Below are 18,107 nucleotides of genomic sequence, written 5' to 3'. Positions count from 1 at the left end.
TTAATCTGTATCCACATTTAAAATAAAAAAAAACAATGCCATATTGAGTTGGAATTTTTAATTTAAGTTAGAGAACCAGTAAATTTAAATTCACTTTTCTTAAAAATTTAATTTTTAGAAATTATTTTTACCCAACCTGCATGTTTAAATGCAAAAACATTANGTTAGAGAACCAGTAAATCTAAATTCACTTTTCTTAAAAATTTAATTTTTGGAAATTATTTTTACCCAACCTGCATGTTTAAATGCAAAAACATATTAAGATTTTTATCTTTCCCGTTGCAAGATTTGAAAACATTTAGATTTGTATTTTTAAAGAAATTAAAATGTAAGATTTGCAATTTTTTTAAACTCTTATTTAAATTTATAAATTACTTTGCTTATTCAACTGTCTATGAAGACTGAATTGTTTTAACGTTAAAATTAACAGATTACAGTTTCAATGAGGCCAATTCATATTACTATTCCTTCNATTACTATTCCTTCCAGCATTTATCGTAGAATTAACTAAGTAAAGACTTAAACCACTAATATAAGAAACAAATAGAAGTCCAACTTATGATTTTCAGTCAAACTATTTGCAAATTAAAGATTTCATTACTAAAAAGCATTTAAAATTTCTTTTAAAAAAAGCATATTTAAAGTTTCAAATAGTTAATTTTTTTTTAAACAGATTTTAACATTAGAATAGATACGGCTTAATTTACAAGATTAAGAATGCATAGGTTTAACAAATTCTTTAACAGTCAGTTATTTGACTTCCTTTTCATTTCTTAACTAGTTCTGTACTGATAAAAAGGCATACTGATATGTACATCAAAACAGGAAACAATTAGTTCGAGTTACACATTTGCCTCCGTACTTTATACCAAACTTTATGCTGTACAAAAAACATCAACTGAAATAGTATATTTTGAATAAGTATTTTGAAACAGTTGTCAATTCCCTAAAACAAAGTTTCGTAAAAAATTTATAAGTGCAGCTGCGAAATAATTTTTAAGTTCGAAGAAAAATATAGACTAACTTATTGTAGGGTGTGGCAAAACTTTATTGCAAGTAGACTTCCATGAACTATTGCTCTGTTGTCGTTGCTCTGTCTATTGACGGGAATTTAGATGTACACAGACTTCTGTTGATTCTGATAGAAGAACTAATGACTGCACTCTTGACGAAAATGGTAGTGAAGCTCCTGCTGTAAGAAAAAGACATTCATTAGTCACGAAGAAAAACTTAATTCATGTATAGCTTAAAAATCTTAATTTGAAACACTTTCTTAAAATTTATCACTATTCCATCGATTTAGTTTAAATTTTGTATTTTAAAGTTTGAGTTTAAAATAAAAAAAAATTTGTTTTTGTACCGAATTTTTCAACCACTAACATATTCAAAGCTATTCGTTATCAGGGATCGATCAAGACAAATTCTGGCCCAAGGTCCACAACATTTTCAGGGACCCTAACAAAATATTTTGAAATTAAATTTCTGGAGAGTAGTTCTAACTATAAAAAGAATCCATTGAACTGAAGTGCACGATTCAAGAGAAACACTCTAAAAAATTTTGAAAGTTGGTAATTGAAGATTATTTTTCGAAGTTTAAACAAGTAATTATTAAAGCAAAATATAAAACAAAACAATGTTGTATGAAAATAGTTTGGTGACCACCAACAATTGAAATCGGTGATTTTTGCTAAAGTCACTGATTAGCTGAATTATATTAAAGATTGCAGCCTTCCATCTACAGCTTTACATATTTAAGTTCTTGTTGACACTAATCATTTATAAGAGAATTTTCGAATATGCATTCTCGTTGCATTTGCTTAAGCCATTGGAGTAAAGATTGCACCAATTAAAATTCAGCTGCACTTTCCAAATTGATTAGTGCCATCTTTACACCAGTTTGGTTTATCACACTATAAAGAAAATTTGAAAATGCCTTTTTCGAGATAAACTGCTTCTTTCAGTATTTTTTAAATGAAATATTGTGGATTTCTTACTAATTTTTGAGGCCAGTGTAAGCCCGTGCCTAATGGGCCTAGGCGATAATCAGACCCTGGTTATGCAAGATTATCTTTTGATACACTAGTTTTCAAAACTATTCTGCACAAAAAGTTTTCAGTTAACTTTACCTATGGTAATGTACCGAAAAGAAAACAAAGCATTAAAAAGATTCTTGAGATTGAGTACCACCCAAATTTCGATTACAAATCTATAAAAAAGGTATATTCTAAGAGCATAAATTTGTTTAAATTCGCTACCTGATTGTTTAATTATCATATTCATAATTGATTCTTACGAAGATTGTACAAAGTATAATAAGCACATGTGCAATTATAAGTATATACAGCTTTTATAAGCACATTATAATTTAATAAGCACATGGTTTTTATTGAATAGTTAAAAAGACACCTTTTTTTAATTTTTACTTGTTTGCTTTAAGTTATTAACTTATCCAACAAATTGAAAAATTTTGTTATAATTTAACACTAACTAATTACTCTGATAAAAATGTAACAGTAAGGTAAAATTCCTATATATATATTTATGAAATAAAAATTAAAAAGTTACATTTAAAACAATTTTTGTTAACATATTTTTCATTAAATTGTACTCTCGTCGGTCCAAAAAGTAAATTATAATCTTTCGAAAGATTATGAATACTTAATTTGGGCTACATTAAAACTGCCTACACATATTCTGGTTGAAAATTAATTTTTTTCTTTTGGCCAAAGATCATAATCTTCTGTCCCACAGAGCAACGTAGAGCTTTATCGTCTATTGTCTTTTATCATAGTCTTTCCTAAATTAGAATTTTATTGTAATATTCAGACATTTTAAAGTTGCCTGTTAGTAAAACGGCCTCAGTGAGAAAAATAAATGAAAACAATTCAGTAAATTATTTAAATTATCATTTAAACAAAACTGCGAAAAGTTTTTTGAAAATAATTATTTAAATTATCATTTAAACAAAAATGCGAGAAGTTTTTTGAAAATAATTAATTGAATATATCACTTACCGGAAAAGGATGCTGTTGAAATATGCATTCGCACTGGCAAATTTTAAATTACATCTGCGATCTGGAAGATCCAACGGAATATTCGATTTAGGATAAATTGTCCGATTTCTTTTCATTTTTGAAACTATATAAAGTTCGATCAAAACCACTAATCTAAAACATCCGTACACCATATACATTGAATATAAAGAAAAAACGTCAAAATTATCGTATATAACTACAACCACTTATTAGAAAAAATAACAATTTCGATGTAAAAATTCAAGACAGTCACAACCTGGTCGCAAAATCTTAGGACAGAGGAACAAACTCTCGATTTCGGACATATATATACTCCATAAAAATGCCGATAACGATTATTTTATACAAAAATTTAATTTTGAAAAGGGGCCTCCCTAGCCGAGTGATATCACCCGCAATAGGCTGTGAGAATCGTGAAGATTTCAGGATCGTAACCCTGAATGTATTCTTCGCGATGTGCTTCAAGCATCATTGGCTACGGTCAGCGTGCGGGTGGGTGACCACTTGGATCCTTGATATTGGTCCTCGTTAAACTGTTCTTCCGTAAAGTGCTCGACGTCGCGTGCAGGTCATCGAGCTACCGAAACGTGGGTACCATCCCCTCTGCAGAGTATCAAAATTGTGATGGCATNGTGGTCACCCACCCGCACACTGACAGCAGCCAGTGATGCTTGACATTCGGTGATCTGCTGGGAACCGTGTCTTAACGCTCGGTTCACTGCGGGACTTTTTATATTGCATTTTGTTACGTTTGATACGTAAATATTTAAATGAAAGTGTACAGAGCAAAGCATAGCTAAAGAAGAATAAACTGTGCACAAACTTACATATTTGTATGGCTGATTCAAAAAATAAGTTTCAAACATTTGGCTTTTTGAAAGTCAATTCATTAGGGGCTTGTGTTACCAATATAAAGAACGGCTTATATAAGCTTGTCAAGTTGAAGCGCAGTGTAGAAAACATCGCAAGGATACATCCATATTTGATGTGGGGATTCGAACTTCTAAAACATTCTAAATGACATTTTCTTTTCAGCTGTCAAATCTTCAAAAAAAAAAAAGAAAAATAAATAAAATTTTGTTGCTAATCTCGGAATCGTCTAGCAGCGCTAGATGACTCCCATGAATCCGAACACTTCCAAAAACTCCATAAAAGGACTGGAGTCTCGCACGACTTCATCTTTACCGAACCCCAAATAAGTCAAGTCCCGCAGTGGACTGATCGTTAAGACACGGTTCCCAGCAGATTAACGAAGTCAAGCATCACTGGCACCAGTCTGTGCGCGTGGGTGACCACTTGCATCAGTCTGCGTAGGGACCGAGGGTGTGCTTTATGGGTCCTCGTTAAACAGCGCTACCGTAAAGTGCTCGACCTCGCTCGCAGGTCGTCGGGCTACCGAAGCGGGGGTGCCATCCCCTCCGCAGAGGATCAAAATTGTGATAGCATGTCTTCGCATCATTCTCCGGGATGTTTCCCAGACCATCGCCAATAGCTCATTGTGCAGCTCTAGTGCGACGTAAATGAACTACAACAACATCTAAAATACTAATTATGTTACCACGTAAAGTGCAATATTGCAAAATATCATGAGATATAAAATAATAAATGTGATGCCACGATAGGCATTACATTAATATTTCATATTTCCTAGCTTTTAAAATTTCTTTAATTTCTTAAACTTATTTTCTTTAAATCCTTCTTATCCGAATTTTAATTAAATTAAATTAATTAGTTAATTTTTATAAAAATTTATGAAAAGCAAACATAAAATATTTTATTCTTTTCTTACCGATGAATATAACTGCTAACTTTTTACTTCAATACTAATGTAGACTCATTAATTTTCTGTCGCGCCTAATCGAAAACAAAAATCTATTTATAACTCTCTATTATTACCACAAATATGTTACATGGTTATACTAATTCTCACAGTCTTGTAAGCGATTCGCGATCGTAAAGTATTTTCAAATCTAATACTGATCGTAGGCTTTATTTTTGGTTATGTTATCTCTCGATAAATCACCAACCTTGGATCTCCTCCATACTCCTAACTGTTCGTTAGGAACAATTCAATCACTTTTTTAATTTGGATTCTGATTAGACTGGTCAATACCCCATTGCCTGTCCTTATTAATATTATTATCCGAAATTTATTTAACTTAGAAAGTCTTATGGATAAAATTATAATTTGTATCTCCAGCTCTACAAATACTACTAAATAGGAGCTTTATTATAATTTATGATCCAGTTTTCATCTACAACTGTCATTTTTCATTATGCTGTTATTCATAACAATCTCCTATTAGTCCATTACAACAAACCAGGGCCGGGATAGCCCGGTCGGTAGGGCGCTGGGCCCATGTCCGAGAGTTTGAACCCCGCCTACCGAAGAAGTGACTGAGTGTAGTAAAGTGACTGATGCTCGTTAAATCTGTCGAGTCGCAAAAGTCCTCCATGTTCCTATGACAAATCAATACCTCTGGGGGGGTACTGGATTGGAGATCGATCGTTCTCTGATTCAGGTCAAAATTACGATCTGTGAATGAATGAATGGATGTATGAGTAGGTCCGCCCTATAAAACGGGTGTGACGTTTGGTGTGACAGAAGTCGAATTCTCGGCCATAGATGGCGCCACTGAAAAAATATAGAAACACACACTCTGCCTTAAATTTGCTCAGTTTCACCAAGCAGGCAGGCTTGTCCGTGTGGCAAGTGGCATTAGAAACAACAACAGCACAACAAACCAACTCCAACCACACCTAATTTCCGTCATTATAATAAATAAGATATAAAGGCATAAATAAAATAAGTTCATTGTTCTGGGAATCAGAATGTTAATTTAGTTCTTCGATAGATAATAATTCTGCCGTAAATATAATACTTCAAACTTTGACACTTCATCGGCTAGACCAAACTAACAGTGGAACACACCCTTCAACCACAACGGAGCGGGGAGGGGGGAAGGCGCACGATCCATAAAAAATGAATTTCATGTATAGGGGTGCGCACGCATCCCACAGCCTACGGTAGCTCTTGAACATTATTTTAAAAAAAATTAGGAATTTTAAATTGCGCACGAGTCTTTGAACGCGTCAAGTCTGAATCATTGTAGTTTTTTGATCTCTCTTTTTTTATGTTTACGACTACGAATTTTCATAGTTTTTAAAATCCCGACAATTCTAACAAGACAGAATTATGATGCGTAAATTTCGAATTTTGGAAATTACTTTTAAAGCCTCTTTATTTGAGCCCATTTCAAAGTTAATCCAAGTTATTTTCGATCGCGTTTTATCGGAAGAAAATTTTTCAAGAGCTAAGTCCCCCCCCCCCCCGAATCGGATTTCCAAATGTTTCTTGTCCGATCTCTTTAATATGTACAATATTAGAACTACAGATGTTTTTAATATGCATTAAATCGCGACTATAAACGTGCACTTTATTTGTGCCATCACTTTCATCGATAATGTAGATAAGGACAAAATAAAATATTTGTTAAAAATACTTTATAGATAATTCAAAACATGTGTATATATTTTTCGAAATTTTGACACCTTTCCTTTGATTTGGTATTAGGATCAAACTTGTCATTTGAACCCAAAAATTATCAAAAATTACTAAAGTGACCACCAAATGATCCCCTTATAACCAGCTATTAATAATAATTTGAATGCAATGGAGATGAATGCCTATAAGCGAAGTAGACAATACTACTATAAGTTATTTGTCATCTAATCTGCAACAACAGAAGTCACACTGATGTCACTTCAAAGTTGAATTATGCATAAAACTGAGACATTGCAAATTTTTTACGTAGTAAATAAAGGGTTTTGAGTTGATAGTACTATTTAGTATTATTATTTTCCCAATAATCACGAAGTCAAAATTATTTGATGGCACGTCTATGACCTCATTAAAGAAATTTTTAGAAAAAATGGCACGTTGTTACATAAAGGTTCGCCACCCCTGTTCTAGTGTATTCACATGATAATTTCGAAATGTATATACTATGTTCACAATGTTAATATCTTATAACTTTAAATTAATTTTGCACTAAATTTTTTTTTTCAATTTAAGTGTTTATTATTCAATTTATGTGTACTTAAATATGGCTCCTCCAACTGATCCTAGTGTGACTGTAGATCCGCACATTTCTCACGTTGCGGTAAAACCACCGCCATTCTGGAAACGAAACCCGTCTCTTTGGTTCATTCGTTTAGAGGCGCAATTTTCATTAGCACAGATTTCCGCTGATGAAACTAAATTTAATCATGTCGTGGCTGCTATTGATTCAGATATTTTGAGTTCTGTTAGTGGTATTATATAAAAACCACCGCTTACTAATAAATACGAAGAATTAAAAACACGTCTGATTGAATTGCATTCCGAAAGTGAATCTTCTCGTATTCGAACATTACTTCAAGGCCTCGATCAACGCCCATCACAATTGCTTATTCGGATGCGTACGCTTGGTGGAGATTCAGTCTGTCACTCTGCTAAAATCCCTTTGGTTAGGACGATTACCAAATAGCACTCAATCCATCTTAGCTGCACTCAACGAAAATTCAAATCAACTCGCATCCATTGCGGATAAAAATTCACGATTTAACTCCTCATTCCTCGATTAACGTAGCTCAAGTAAAGGCGGCAGCCCTGAATACTGTTCTTCAAGCCCCGCCACGGTTCCCAGCAGAACACCGAAGTCAAGCATCACTGGCTACGGTCAGTGTGCGGGTGGGTGACCACTTGGATCAGTCTGCGTAGGGACCGAGGGTGTGCGGTATGGGTCCTCGTTAAACTGTGCCAGCGTAAAGTGCTCGACTTCGCTCGCAGGTCGTTGGGCTACCGAAGCGGGGGTGCCACCCCCTCCGCAGAGGATCAAAATTGTGATGGCATGTCTTCGGATCATCCTCCGGGATGTTTCCCAGACCGTCGCCAATAGCCCATTGTGCAGCTCTAGTGCTACGTAAATTAACAACAACAACATCAAACCCAGATTGACCAATAATCGAAACAAGTTGAACAATTAACTTCGATTATACAACAACGACCAACTCGAAGTGATAATACTTATAATAGATATCCCAGATATCGAAGCAATTCACGTAATCGTTTTCGAAAGTATAAAGATCCAGCTAATGGTATGTGTTTCTACCATACTAACTTTGGTGATAAAGTCACTAAAGGCAACTTACCGTGTTCTTTTCGCCAGTCGGAAAACATTTAAGGCGATCTCATTCCGGTCAAAATGATGACCGCCATATTAATCGGGTATTATTGACCGAGTCGAAACTTTCTTTTTTAATTTATACCGGTGCGGATATATCAGTCCTTCCTAATACTTATGCTCCAAACCTTAAATTACAGGAAGATTTAACTCTCTTTGCGGCCAATGGTACAAAAATTGCAACTTATGGGACAAAACGAATTGCACTTGATTTGAATCTACGCCGCCAATTCATTTGGTCATTTGTTGTTGCTGATGTAAAGCAACCAATAATCGGAGTAGATTTTCTTAAACACTTTAACTTACTGGTTGATGCCAAAAATCATCGAGTTATCGATGCTAACACTAAACTTACTTCAAATGGTCGTATCCCAAAGCAAAATTCTTACGATTCAAGCATCACAATTTTGATTGGCAATAGCGTATTTGATAAAATCCTTAGTGAATTCCCCGAATTATTAAATCCATCACAACCTACTAATGCTAATAAATCAAATCAAGTTTATCACCATATCGAAACTAAGGGTCCTCCGGTATTTTCGAAACCAAGACGTCTTGACTCAAATGTTCTTAGGGCTGTGAAAAAAGAATTTGATTATTTATTTTCTCAGGGCATCATTCGCCCCTCTAAAAGCCCTTGGGCAAGCCCCTTGCACGTTGTAAAGAAATCAAATGGTGATTGCCGTCCTTGCGGAGACTACCGTCGTCTTAATTCAATAACTGTGCCCGACCGTTATCCCGTCCCTCATATGCAGGACTGCACTCAAAATTTACACGGAAAAACTATATTTTCTACCTTATATCTAACTAGGGCGTACCATCAGATCCCTATTAACCCCCCTGATATACCAAAAACCGCTGTGACCACCCCTTTTGGCCTTTTCGAATACACCGCAATGCCTTTCGGGTTACGCAACGTTGGGCAGACTTTTCAGCGTTATATTCACCAGGTCTTGGGAAAATTCGATTTCTGCATACCCTATTTCGACGACATCTTAATATCATCCTCTTCGGAAAGCGAACACATTGATCATTTAAACCAAGTTTTTTCTCGCTTAAGAGATTGCGGCCTTTAGCTGAACCCAGACAAATGTAATTTAGTAAAACCCTCGGTCAAATTCCTAGGTTGTCTCATAACTGCCGAAGGTGTAAAACCGCTTGCGGATAAAGTAGAGGTCATTAAAAATTTTCCAAAACCTGTTACTATATCAGAACTTTGACGTTTTCTCGCCATGCTAAATTTCTATAGACGGTTCTTACCTCACGCAGCCATGATTCAAATTCCTTTAAATAGTTTACTTACAAACTGCAAAAAGAATGATAAGCGCCCTGTTCAATAGAATAATGATGCCGAACATTATTTTATTCAATGCAAATCTGCATTAGCCGCTGCTACAACCCTTTCTTACCCCACACCGGATTCGAAATTATATTTAATGGTGGATGCCTCTAACATCGCAGTTGGGGCCGCATTGCGAGCAATTGCGAAAGAGAAAGAAAAACTTGTTAAGTAACATGGATGGACGAGATGAAATCGGCAAAAACAAAGCACGTCTAAATTAATGATTAAAATGCCCGATTCGAAAGTCGTATTAATACCGGAATAAAAATATCAGGATTTTTGAAACCTTGCCAAGAATCCTGCTTTTGAATTCGCTAAGATCGATGATGGTGTAAAATACGATATGACGCGGAAAACAATTTCTGTATGGCCTACAATTAATGTATAGTATTGTCTATTTCGCTTACAGGCATTCATCTCCATCACTTTCCAGTTATTATTAATAGCTGGTTTTAGGGGGATCATTTGGTGGACACTTTAATAATTTTTTATAACTTTTGGGTTCAAATGACAATTTTGATACTAGTACCAAATCAAAGGAAAGGTGTCAAAATTTCGAAAAATATATACATATGTTTAGAATTATCTATAAAGTATTTTTAAAAAATNAAATATTTTTTATAAATACTTTATGGATAATTCAAAACATGTGTATATATTTTTCGAAATTTTGACACCTTTCCTTTGATTTGGTATTAGTATCAAATTTGTCATTTGAACCCAAAAATTATAAAAAATTATTAAAGTGTCCACCAAACGATCCCCCTAAAACCAGCTATTAATAATAACTGGAAAGTAATGGAGATGAATGCCTGTAAGCGAAGTAGACAATACTATACATTAATTGTAGGCCATACAGAAATTGTTTTCCGCGTCATATCGTATTTTACACCATCATCGATCTTAGAGAATTCAAAAGCAGGATTCTTGGCAGGATTTCAAAAATCCTGATATTTTTATTCCGGTATTAATACGACTTTCGAATCGGGCATTTTAATCATTAATTTCGACGTGCTTTGTTTTTGCCGATTTCATCTCGTCCATCCATGTTATTTAACAAGTTTTTCTTTCTCTTTCGCAATTGCTCGCAGTGCGGCTCCAACTGCGATGTTAGAGGCATCCATCATTAAACATAATTTCGAATCTGGTGTGGGGTAAGAAAGGGTTGTAGCAGCGGCTAATGCAGATTTGCATTGAGTAAAAGAATGTTAGGCCTCATTATTCCATTGAACAGGGCGCTTATCGTTCTTTTTGCAGTTTGTAAATAAACTATTTAAAGGAATTTGAATCATGGCTGCGTGAGGTAAGAACCGTCCATAGAAATTTAGCATGGCGAGAAAACGTCGAAGTTCTGATATTGTAACAGGTTTTGGAAAATTTTTAATGTCCTCTACTTTATCCGCAAGCTGTTTTACACCTTCGGCAGTTATGAGACAACCTAGGAATTTGACCGAGGGTTTTACTAAATTACATTTGTCTGGGTTCAGCTTAAGGCCGCAATCTCTTAAGCGAGAAAAAACTTGGTTTAAATGCTCAATGTGTTCGCTTTCCGAAGAGGATGATATTAAGATGTCGTCGAAATAGGGTATGCAGAAATCGAATTTTCCCAAGACCTGGTGAATATAACGCTGAAAAGTCTGATCAGCGTTGCGTAACCCGAAAGGCATTGCGGTGTATTCGAAAAGGCCAAAAGGGGTGGTCACAGCGGTTTTTGGTATATCAGGGGGGTTAATAGGGATCTGATGGTACGCCCTAGTTAGGTATAAAGTAGAAAATATAGTTTTTCCGTGTAAATTTTGAATGCAGTCCTGTATATGAGGGACGGGATGACGGTCGGTCACAGTTATTGAATTAAGACGACGGTAGTCTCCGCATGGACGGTAATCACCATTTGATTTCTTTACAACGTGCAAGGGGCTTGCCCAAGGGCTTTTAGAGGGGCGAATGATGCCCTGAGAAGATAAATAATCAAATTCTTTTTTCACAGCCCTAAGAACATTTGAGGCAAGACGTCTTGGTTTCGAAAATACCGGAGGACCCTTAGTTTCGATATGGTGATAAACTTGATTTGATTTATTAGCATTAGTAGGTTGCGATGGATTTAATAATTCGGGGAATTCACTAAGGATTTTATCAAATACGCTATTGCCTAAGAATTTTGCTTTGGGATACGACCATTTGAAGTAAGTTTAGTGTTAGCATCGATGACTCGATGATTTTTGGCCTCAACCAGTAAGTTAAAATGTTTAAGAAAATCTACTCCGATTAGTGGTTGCCTTACATCAGCAACAACAAACGACCAAATAAATTGGCGGCGTAGATTCAAATCAAGTGCAATTCGTTTTGTCCCATAAGTTGCAATTTTTGTACCATTGGCCGCAAAGAGAGCTAAATCTTCCTGTAATTTAAGGTTTGGAGCATAAGTCTTAGGAAGGACTGATATGTCCGCACCGGTATCAATTAAAAAAGAAAGTTTCGACTCGGTCAATAATACCCGATTAATATGGCGGTCATCATTTTGACCGGAATGCGATCGCCTTAAATGTTTTCCGACTGGCGAAAAGAACACGGCAAGTTGCATTTAGTGGCTTTATCACCAAAGTTAGTATGGTAGAAACACATCCCATTAACTAGATCTTTATACTTTCGAAAACGATTACGTGAATTGCTTCGATATCTGGGATATCTATTATAAGTATTATCACTTCGAGTTGGTCGTTGTTGTATAATAGAAGTTAATTGTTCAACTTGTTTCGATAATTGGTCAATATGGGCTTGATGTTGTTGTTGTTAATTTACGTAGCACTAGAGCTGCACAATGGGCTATTGGCGACGGTCTGGGAAACATCCCGGAGGATGATCCGAAGACATGCCATCACAATTTTGATCCTCTGCGGAGGGGGTGGTACCCCCGCTTCGGTAACCCAACGACCTGCGCGAAGTCGAGCACTTTACGCTGGCACAGTTTAACGAGGACCCATACCGCACACCTTCGGTCCCTACGCACACTGATCCAAGTGGTCACCCACCCGCACACTGACCGTAGCCAGTGATGCTTGACTTCGGTGATCTGCTGGGAACCGTGGCGGGGCTTGAAGAACAGTATTCTTGGCTGCCGCCTGCACTTGAGCTACGTTAATCGAGGAATGAGGAGTTAAATCGTGAATTTTTATCCGCTATGGATGCGAGTTGATTTGAATTTTCGTTGAGTGCAGCTTAGATGGATTGAGTGCTATTTGGTAATCGTCCTAACCAAAGGGATTTTAGCAGAGTGATCTCCACCAAGCATCCGAATAAGCAATTGTGATGGGCGTTGATCGCCAAGTTCGAGGCCTTGAAGTAATGTTCGAATACGAGAAGATTCACTTTCGAAATGCAATTCAATCAGACGTGTTTTTAATTCTTCGTATTTATTAGTAAGCGGTGGTTTTTATATAATACCACTAACAGAACTCAAAATATCTGAATCAGTAGCAGCCACGACATGATTAAATTTAGTTTCATCAGCGAAAATCTGTGCTAATGAAAATTGAGCCTCTAAACGAATGAACCAAAGAGACGGGTTTTGTTTCCAGAATGGCGGTGGTTTTACCGCAACGTGAGAAATTTGCGGATCTACAGTCACACTAGGATCAGTTGGAGGAGCCATATTTAAGTACACATAAATTGAATAATAAACACTTAAATTGAAAAAAAAATTTTTAGTGCAAAATTAATTTAAAGTTATAAGATATTAACCATCTGAACATAGTATATACATTTCGAAATTATCATCTGAATACACTAGAAGATACATAAAAATAATTTATTTAAAGAAAAAAATGTTTCGAAACAAATTTAGGGCAATGCACGATAACACAAATCGAAAATATTACGATTAAACCAATCAATTTGGAAAACAAAACTTACCAAGCTCAGGCATCACGTTTTATTTTTCGTAGAAACAAGGGCGCCGGCAGAATAATATAAAAGGGGGTGCAACCCTCTTACAAACTACCCTCCCCCCTAAAAAAAGTAAAAATATTCCGTTACATTTTGTTTTGTTATTACATATACTTTCATCTGTTAATTTTTTTCATCTATTTTAATCGAGAAAATTCTTATGAATCCCTCGAATACATCGATTCAGTTATTCAGGTCACACCGTTTTATTCAGCTGTAGCGGAGGCGGTCAAAATCGACCTAACTCTTCCAGATTCTACGTGCACTATTGAACGCACTTTTCGTACAATGCGACGCATCAAAACATGGAATCGGTTTACAATGTCTCACGCGAGATTAAGTAGTTTGTGCATGCTCAGTGTAAGATGACTCAGAATTCATTGAATAAGTTACAAGCAGATTTGGACAGCTAACAAGACGATTGCAATTCTTGTTTGATTATGCAATTTTCTAATTGTTATGGATCAATAATTACTTAATTATTTGTTCTTGAATAAAAATATTTTTATAACCAAATTTTTTTTCTGTATCTCTTTAATTGTTTAAAAGAAAGCCAGGGGGGTGCAAGTGCACCCCGCTGCCGGCGCCCTTGCTGAGAGGTACCCATATTGTAAAAATTGTGTGACATAGTTGGTGAAAATCAAAAATTATATTAAAAATCAACACAAAAATATGAATTTATCGTTTCTTGGGATACAAAAATAAAAGTTTTAAGAAAAGGTATTTTGTGAAACTAGTTTTTTCTTAAGTTGAATTTGCGAAGGTACCGCTAAGCAGTAGCCTGAACTGACACTTTTTACTTTTTTCTTTAGCATGTCGATTGTCATCATAAACTACAATAAAAAAGCATGATTTTCACTGCAATATTTATCCGAAACAAGTTATTTTATCACGATTATGAAAAGTTCTTGCATTCAGTTGATTTTATGTTTATAAATTAAGAATTTTACACGATAGAATTTTTTTTTATTACTGCACATATCGTAATTATGACATTTGGGGGGGGGGGGGNGTTATGTTTTTTTTTTGGGGGGGGGAGTGATTAAAAATATTTTTCGAGTAATTAAAAAGTGATTATTTTTTGTCAAAAAATTCTGGCTATGCACCCTGATTCGGATGATAGTCTTGAATATTTTAATTTGTAGTTTTAAAAGTTTTCATTGTGTTATAATTTCTGAAAGTACTCATGAATAAATTAACTTTTTTAATAAATTTTTTCTGAACGTAATTTAAAGTATTGTTTCTAATAAAACCTTAATATTTNAAAAAAAAAAAAAAAAAAAAAAAAAAACTAATTATGTGAAGAAAATTACCATTTACGTAAAAATTAGAAAAAATGTGAAATTATTTAGATAGTAAAAATAGTTTTTGATAGGGCTGAATTGATAATAATCAACGAATGCTTTAATTTTATTACCCGTGCATTTGTCGACACCTAGATTTTCATAAAATATTGGAGATTTGAAAAGTCGACTTATGCCTTGAGATATAAGGTATTTATATTTTTTCCAAAGTAAAAAAGCTTTTCTTGAATAAGAAGACTGTCAGGTACCGATGAAGACAAATTCAGGCCCACCAAATTCTCCGGGCCCACCCATACAAAATATTTTGAAATTAAATTACTGAAGTTTACATAATATTTTGAGTAATTAATCTTAACAATAGAAAAGAATCTATGGAACTGCATGATTCAAGATAAACATTCCAAGAAATTTTGAAAGCAGACAATTGAAGATTATTTTTCTAAGATGAAGTTTACGTATCTATAAATCAAAATCTAAAACAACAAAACAATGTTATGTCAAAATAAAAATAGTTTGGTGACCACAAGCAATTGAAATCATCAGTGATTTTTGCTAAGAGTCACTGATTAACTGCATTATTTTTAATTTAGTACGTAAACTAACACAAAGCTATCCCACCTTCCCCTAGACTTTTTATTAATTTTTGAGGCCTACAGAAATTATGGGCCCTAGGCCCATGCCTATTGGTCCTAGGCGATAATCAGGCCCTGAGGAAAGTGATTAGGCGCATATCAAATAGGGAGGTTCGAACCCCGCCGGCCGGTGTAATAAATGGTGACTGACGCACGTTAAATCTGTCGAGTCGCAAAGTCCTCCATGATCCCATAACAAATCATTACCTTTGGGGTTACTGGATTGGATATAGATCGTTCTCTGATTCAGGTCAAAAGTACGATCTGTGGATGAATGGGTCCGCCCTATAAAACGGGCTGCGACGTGTGTGTGGCTGAAGACGAATTCTTGGCCATAGGATGGCGCCTCTGAAAAAACAAGAAACGCACACTCTGCCTTAAATTTGCTCGGTTTCACCAAGCAGGATTGCCCGTGCGGCAAGTGGCATTAGAAACAACAACAACAAATAGGGTGGAAATCAATGCATAAATAAATTACGAACGTGTCCTTACCCTTCTCCCTCAAGAGAAACAGGAAACGAGCAAGCAGATTTATGAAGGCAAAATTAAAACAACACACTTAAAGAAAATCTTCTGACATCTGAATTAAAGACAGAAGAAACTGAGGTAGGCATTTTATTTAGGTCATACTAGAGCTGCTGACGACTATCTGGGAAGCATCTTTGAGGACATGCCATCGCCATTTTGATTCTCTGCAGAGGGGATGGCTCCCCTGATTTGGACGACCTGTGAGCGAAGTCGAGCACTTAACGGAATAACAGTTAAATGCATTCTCGGTCCTTAAGCAGGCTGATTCAAGAGGTCACCCAGCCGCTTACTGATTGCAGTCAGTGATACTTGACTTCAGTGTTCTACTGGGACCAGAAGAAAATGAAAATAATTTTCAGTTGAATCATAAATCAATTCTTAATTGCAATTTTTTACTAATAATGAAATTATTTATTTTTTATATATGTTCTTAAGAAAAAAAGAGTCTTATCATTTTAAATAGGGACGATTTTTTTGTTTTCAGTATAAAAAGAACCGCGAAATTCGGATGTTCTGGATTCTAAGGACAAGAGCGGGGTTACCCATTAGGCTATGGCCTCCTTAAAATGGATTTTTTGAAAATAAATTTTAAAAAATTAAGAAAAACAAAGATTTTTTAAATAAAAAAAAAATCAATTTCAAAAATATATGTTATGATTATAAAATGCTATGATTATTTTTTAGTCCTAATTTAATAAAATAAAGTAAAATGTAATTTATTTTTATTTTAAAAATGCTTTCTTAAATGAAAAGATATATAAATACTTTTATATTTGAATAAATAAAAAATATACGAGAAAAATTTTTTAATCTAAGGGCCCCAAAAATCTTAAGGGCCTAGGGCCCCGCGCATGCTTAATCCGGCACTGCTAAGGACCCATAGTTTCTGAAATCTTCACTGAAAGGGTATCTGCTACATTTTAGATTTTCAAATCCACGACTAATTCCAAGAACTTTTCACGACTTACCGAAGTTACTATTTTCTTCAACAAAAACTCAACACTAAATCTGATAATTCTCCCTCATCTGCTCAATCAGCCCACTGGATGTCATTGATGGCCACTCTAAGCTCTGTGGCAAAATCGCGGGTAACATGGCGATATTGTCGCAGAACGCAAATGAGTTCTTGAAGGCAAAAGGATTTCACTTTTGGGTTTCTTTACAGCAGAGTTTTTTTTCTGCATAGTTATACTCTAAAGATAATTTTCGCTTTCACCCGTAAACAGGGTGCGTAGCCAAATTATTTAACAAAAAATAAGCACCTTTTAAGCACTCAAAAAAATATTTTTAAGCATTTAAAAAAAAAATTCATAATTAGGGAGGGTTGGAAAGCTTTTGACAATTGCCAGTTTTATCTTGTTTTAATCGTCATGTTAAAAACAAACAACCTTTGGCAATGTTTTTGACATATTGTCAAAAATCATAAAATTTTAAATCCTGTGAAACGAATGGCGTTTTCATACGATACAGATTGACAATACGCCGAAACAGTTTGGGGTTGAATTATCATTGCGAAAACGTTGAATAGAACAATGTAAACCGTGACTTTTTACATAATTCGAAGAGAAAATCAACATAGTAAAGGAAAAATCTCATTTTGAAAAAGGAAAAATTAAGCACTTTTTAAAAACACCCAATGAAAAAGCACCCTTAAGGGCTTTTAAAAAACAAAAATAAGCACCTTTTTTTAAAAATGTTACGCACCCTGATAAAGAAAGAAACGCTCCTGATTTTTCTGTTCTTGTTTGAGAATAAAAAAACCCCGTCAATTAAGGGCTTGCTTCAGCTCGAATATTAAATTGATAAAATAAAATAAATAAAAAAAATTCTGAAATCACTGAAGTTTAAAATATAATTCACTCTAGAAATGTTTTTTTCTTTCGTTCATTTTTTGAAAGAACACCCTAAGGACATTTTATATTTTAATAAAATGTGACTGTGAGTAGGGATTTTGTTCAGGGTGAGTAGTCAAATCTTTCAACAAAAAATAAGCACCTTTTAAGCACTCAAAAAATATTTTTAAGCACTATATGCATTAACATAATTCAAAATAATTTTCAAAAACTTCAAATGATCATGAGAAAATAACTCGTTTCAGC

The 18,107-nt window shown here is 34.8% G+C and overlaps 1 long non-coding RNA gene and 1 pseudogene across 2 annotated transcripts; both read right to left on the bottom strand.

Moving 5' to 3' along the window:
- Nucleotides 1–6: 6 nt before the first annotated feature.
- On the bottom strand, nt 7–3,568 carry LOC122272446 (uncharacterized). 2 transcript variants are annotated; one of them, XR_011636800.1, is made up of 3 exons: nt 3,015–3,337; nt 234–1,192; nt 7–136 (listed from the first exon to the last, which is right to left on the bottom strand). It is a non-coding gene; the product is annotated as an uncharacterized lncRNA (long non-coding RNA). The 2 variants fall into 2 exon arrangements; XR_006227004.2 differs by lacking the exon at nt 7–136 and having other exon boundaries at nt 1,025–1,192; nt 3,015–3,568.
- Nucleotides 3,569–11,918: 8,350 nt separating this feature from the next.
- Nucleotides 11,919–13,780, bottom strand: LOC139425559 (uncharacterized; annotated as a pseudogene).
- Nucleotides 13,781–18,107: the final 4,327 nt, after the last annotated feature.

The sequence above is a fragment of the Parasteatoda tepidariorum genome, chromosome 5, assembly GCF_043381705.1.
Source record: "Parasteatoda tepidariorum isolate YZ-2023 chromosome 5, CAS_Ptep_4.0, whole genome shotgun sequence".
Lineage (NCBI taxonomy): Eukaryota > Metazoa > Arthropoda > Arachnida > Araneae > Theridiidae > Parasteatoda > Parasteatoda tepidariorum.
Note: the sequence above shows the minus strand (reverse complement) of the source record. Positions and strands in the feature narration are given on the sequence as shown.